Raw genomic sequence first — 5,895 nt, 5'->3', positions numbered from 1 at the left:
TTGCTTGAGTTTTGTCTGAAAAGTCTTCGTCCTTGGATGTAAATATCACTCTTCATTGCCCTCTATCCTTATATACCAAGGTATATAAGAGGCACTGTGTTGGATAAGGGTAGTTGAGAAATAAAGGACAAGGTCTCAGCTGTCCGAAAAGATGAGAGAGAGTGGCTGCTCAGTTTTCTAATTAATGCGATATTTTCTTTAACAACAAACAGTGAAAATGAATCAAAGTCTCATAGTCAGATGTGTCATTCTAGTTCAGAGGGTAGACTGCCAGCAGGCTACTGATAATATTCATCCAATTGCTACAAGATTAGAGTTGATGGAAATATCTGTCTTTGTCTGGCATGTACATTTGATTCTTGTCCTTATTTTTTTAATGTAGAAAAGAAATTTATTCCATTATAAGCACTTACACAGTTAGTCGTGGAGAGTAACAGGCCTGCTGATGACACTGGTCACTCCAACAGACATGGTATTTTTTTTAAAAAAAAAAAACACTTTTATCCAAGATTAATTTAATTTTAAAAACAAATACAAGATATCATTTCACTCCTCTGTACTTAACTGGAGAGTCTACCTGCGGCGTCATTTTCAGTAAAAGCATATATCTTTACAACTTGATGGCCCCAAGTTTTTTTTTTTTTTTAAACATTTCACAGAAAGGAAAGACATCATATGAAAACAGCTCAGGAAATACACTAACAAGCAAAAATAATGGGGAGACAGGATCACATAGCTTTGACTTAAGAACTGGGAGGAGACTAGTCCACATAGCAAAGTGTGTGTCCTAAAAAGTCAAGTGTGAAGATTTTAGAGTAGGAATTTATATGACTTGAATCTCTTGCAGTCCTTACACTTCATGGCTCAGACACCTACCTCATGTGGCTCTATTCTTTACTTCCAGCCTTTACTTGAATGAGTCTGAAAAACGTGGGGATATAGCGAGAAAAATAAAATAACTACACACAATATTCCCTCTCAGTGGCTACTTTAAATCTTTGTAACTAGAAAATTCCTGAAGTAATTTTAAATTTAAGTTACCGTGGCATTATTGAATCAAGCCCCCCAGTTAACAATTAGAAAATACCCCCAGTTTGGGCTAACAGCATTTTTGATTGTACCTATTACAGAGTGATAACTGAACAAAGGCTGAGTCTCAAAACCCCTGTTCAATCAATATCAGGGTTGAGAGGAAACAAAAGGGAGTCTAAATTCATAAGACATTCAGAGATATCTAAGTCCCCTGTCCTTCTGGATCCATGCTTCCTTCAAGGTCTTCATCATTATACATGTTCACTACCATCTGTCACACTTGCATGATATTGTCTTCTGACACTGAACAGATCACCCAAGGTTCATTGGGATTCTAGGAGAAACTGGGTATCTTGACAGTGTGCCCACCATGAATGAACAACTCTGGTGGCCCATCTTCTGCATCATCCAGGGATTGTTCCTCTCTACTTTTACTTATATTTTAGACATTCAGCCTGCAATCAGCACCACTGGAAGCCAAAATAGCTTCATTCCGAAGTGACTACTGAACCTGGAATATTTCATCCTTATGTGATTCAAAGGAATGCATCTTAAATTTCAGATTTGTCAGATTTCCACAAAGCAACAGTCTCATCAGCTAATCTTGTGGTGAGAATGAGTTCATTTTGAGGATTGAAAGACAGGCAGTTCACTTCAGCAGTGTGAGCATCAGTGGAGCAGCTTCGTCTGGACATGTTATTTGAATGAGTGCCCCAGATCATAAGTTTCTGATCATCAGCAACTGACCCAGACAGAGACTCATGGAGCAGATATCACAAAACATCTCCTGCTACTGTTATGTCCTGTAAAGATGGTCTTCGCAGCCACAACCTTTCCTTCCTCTGGAGCAGCACCAAGGTCCTGTAGACAGGTGGTGTGGTCCTCTGAAGCACTGAGTAAGTGCCCACTGACATTTGGGTCCCAAGAAAGCCCACAGTCTTCCTTCTGATGTCCGCAGAGATGCAAGTCTGGGTTGCAATGTCCAGAAGGATCTGGTTTAGAAGATGCTTAGTATTGCCCAAAACAAGAACATCACTGGATGGAGTCTCTGAGGCAATGATACAAGAGCTCTGTGGCCTATAACATGCCCTGTTTACTTCTCCTTCCTGGTTGATCTTGATTTCTATTTCAATTTTTCCACCAGCAGAGCCGAAAATTCCAAATTCTCCTTTCTCTTTGTTGTAGCATGAAGCATCAGACTGAGCATCATTGTTAGGCAGTTGCACCCTGTCTCTCACAAGGAGGTTGCTCCAATGTCTGTGTCCCCAGGACAAGGTGATGGATGCTGGAATCTTTTCTTTCTGGTCTAGTTACATCTGGAAGCCACTGTGCAGTTAAGCTGGACCACTCCAGAGATGAGTCATCACCACAACATGAAGAAAAAGGGTGCTCTTTTTCCATATTTTGTACTTCCTGTTGATCACAGATTCTTCTACTGCACCATCAAAAGCTGCTTCACTGTTGGCCATGGCAGGCAGGCAAGCCAGAGGGTCTAGCATGGAGAGGGGAGGGAGGCTGTTGGCCCTCACTCTTGTCCTTAGTTTTTAAGCTATTGTTAATTGTGACCTTTCTTTATGGTTTTGCCTGTAATTGTATTTGTAAGTTGGAAGATAGCCTATCATGATCTTAACCTAGAAGTCAGGGTCTTCTAAAGTCAGGTGTAATTAACAGGCTAATGAATGTCATGGTCATTTTACCATTGACATGGAATCAGTGAGCAAATCCCAACTGAAGCAGTGTTAGTGAGTGGAAAGAATGCCAGGGTCAGAAAACTGACAGTCAAGCCCTCCACCCCCCATTTATATGTGACCATAAACAAGTCACTTAACCTTTTAGAATCTGTTTTTTGTTTTTTGTTTTTCATAAACCAAGCAATAATCATGCTTGGTCTGAGGACCTCACATGGGTGTAATGAGGACCAAATAAATTAACACTTGCTCAAACTCCTAGGAGTCATTAACACTCTAGAGCCAATCATATCCTTTGACCTTGGCACTGAAACAGCTGAGCTAACTCAGTTAACTGTGCTACCAGGTCACAGAAGTGATTCATTAATATTTATTTCTGATTTTTTAAGCCATTACTGCATGTAGGTTTTGGACACCAAAAGTAAATGGTGATTGTGAGGGCTCTAGCCTCGGTCATTAAAGGAAACAGGAAAATTAGGTTTTTTTTGTTTTTTTTTTTTGCCATGTTGTTAAATTTATAAGAATATTTACAGGCACATCCTGGAGTTCTACAAAGGGAGGCTTTCTCCCATAATTTTTTCTTTTTTATCCATAAGAACATGTGACTTTTTATACTCAAACTGTACTGCCTCTTAGAAGCATAAAGGATGAACCAAAGGAGATCAAGGAGTCACAGTTAAACTTTTGATGTTGTTAAATTTGAATAGAACAGAAGAGTAGGCAGTTAAAATCAAAAGCATTGTGTAGAAAAGGAAGAAATGAAAACTTGGTCTTTAATTGTCCCTAAAGCTAATTGAAAGCAGGGACTTCTAAAAAGAGTTATAATTTACAGGCTAATAAATGCCACAAAAGTTGTTATTAACATGAAAATTAGCAAACATACAAGGAGAGACTAGTTTGAATATGGCAATTCTAAGGACACAGAAATAAAACACATATTAGTTATGTATTTTCTTTTTAATTGGTGTATAGCAGGGGTCCCCAACCCCCCAGGCCATGGACCTATGTGGGTCGGTGGCCTGTTAGGAACAGGATCTCACAGCAGGAGGTGAGCATGAAGGTGAGCAAGTGAACCAGTCCCTGGTGCCAAAAAGGTTGGGGACCGCTGGTGTATAGTGCTCTTTTCCAAATGAAGAGAATAATAAAAACTTGTAGGCATTTTACCTTAGTTGCAGGTGCTGTCGAATCCACTGGCCTCCCTTCATGGCAGAGCAAACCACTTATTTTAAAAAGCAATGTTCTTTGTTGGAATATGACAAAACCCTTTTGTTCTTTCGCTCTAAGCTATTGAAGGACTTATCTTTATTTTCTCTGCTAGTATGAATTTCAGTTGCAAGTAGGAAAACTGAGACAAAGAGAAACAGGAGAATATTAATTTTTTAAAATAATTTTCCACTGTATGTTATTTTGAATGTCTTTTTTTCCTGACACACTAAGTACATCTTGGTGAAAAGACCATATCTTATCCATCACAGACCGCCACAGCCTTGAGCGGGTCGCTCGGCCTGCACTCTCACGGACTCCGTCCCTAGTGTGTGCCACTAATGCAGGCATGGAAGGAAACGGTTAGCAGTAGGCCTGTAATCTTTCCTCTAGCCTCTGGGATTCCGTGAAATATCATCTTAGTAAACTTCAAGAAGGTTCCAGGAGAGTCCCACTGGAGTCTTGGGGACAGTGCTGACTTCTCCCACGAGCGATGTGTGCCAGTACACATACGTTCTCTTTTTTTGTTTTTTTTTTTTTTATCTCGTATCCTTTATTCCAGCTAAGTAAACTTGGCTCTGGAAAAAGTCTACTGTATCCTGTGGATTTTATTATGAATCTAAACCCAAGACACCTGCTAATTGAATATAAGACTATATAACTAATATTTGCGATGTCTATGGTATGATTGACCTCTTTAATTTTCTAATTAATAGCTTTAGTTTCTACCAAACTTTACTAGCAGTAAATTTATTATCTCTCTTTTGAGGTCTTTCACACTATTATTCCTACCCCTGACCTGGTGAATTGTGCGAGAAATCTAGAGGCAAACCCAGCCAGTGCCACTCTGGTTCATACTAACCCACCATAAATTGGGGGGAATTTAGACCCAGGACTCCTCCTTAGGAGAGCTTTCTCGTGAAAAAGCCTTGGGCTTTTATATGAATTGGTCTATAATAAGGAGAGAAGGAAGATTATGGTGACATGATTTTTGGCAAGGACCCCAGGACCATTCAATGGGGAAAGGAGAGGCCTTTCCACACATAGTGCTGGGAAACGGGGTACCCACATGAAAAAGAATAAAGCTGAGCCCTTATGGATCAAAGGCTTAAATGTAGAAGATAAAAGTAGAGGAAAGCAGACTAAAGCTTCATGACAGTGGATTTGGCAGTGAATTCTTGGATATGACACCAAAGGCACAGGAAACAAAAGAGAAAACAGACAAAGCAGATTTCATGAAAATTAAAAATTTTGTGCATCAAAAGGTAATATCAACAGAATAAAAGTCCACCCACAAACTAGAAGAAAATATTTGCAAATCATTCATATGACAAAGGATTAACATCCAGAATGCATAATATTGTTAAAACTCAACAATAACAAAAGAAAAAAAACCCAATTTAAACACAGGCAAGGGACTTCAATAGACATTTCTAAAAAGAAGATATACAAATGTCCAATAAGCACACGAAAAGATGTTCAAACATCACTAATCATTAGAGAAATGCAAATCAAAACTACAGTGAGATACCGCCTGACACCCGTTAGGGTGTATACTGTTAAAAAACAACAAAACCCAACAGCAACAACAAACAGAAAATAACAAGTGGCCAGGACGTAAAGAAAAGGAAATCCTTTGGTACTGTTTGTGGGAATGTAAAATAGTACAGCCACTATGAAAAACAATATGGCAGTTCCTCAAAAAATTAAAAATAGATATGCCACATGGCTCATCGATTCCACTCCTGGGTACATACCCAAAAGAACGGAAAGCAGGGTCTTAAAAAGATTTTTGTGTACCTGTGTTTATGGAAGAATTATTACAATAGCTAAAACTTGGAAGCGACCCAAGCATCCATCAACATACGAATAAGTAAAATGTGGTAAATATATACATATATAAAGAATGTAATTCTGACTTAAAAAGGAGGAAAATTCTGACAAATGCTATAACATAGATGAACCTTGAGGA

The 5,895-nt window shown here is 38.9% G+C and overlaps 1 pseudogene; it reads right to left on the bottom strand.

The window, feature by feature from the left end:
- Nucleotides 1–1,234: 1,234 nt before the first annotated feature.
- LOC129062136 (histone-binding protein RBBP4-like) lies at nt 1,235–2,501 on the bottom strand (annotated as a pseudogene).
- Nucleotides 2,502–5,895: the final 3,394 nt, after the last annotated feature.

Source organism: Pteronotus mesoamericanus, unplaced genomic scaffold (assembly GCF_021234165.1).
Source record: "Pteronotus mesoamericanus isolate MK-2021 breed Mesoamerican mustached bat unplaced genomic scaffold, CSHL_Meso_final contig_163, whole genome shotgun sequence".
Classification (NCBI taxonomy): domain Eukaryota; kingdom Metazoa; phylum Chordata; class Mammalia; order Chiroptera; family Mormoopidae; genus Pteronotus; species Pteronotus mesoamericanus.
The sequence above is the reverse complement of the archived record's forward strand: the minus strand, read 5'-3'. Positions and strand labels throughout refer to the sequence as shown.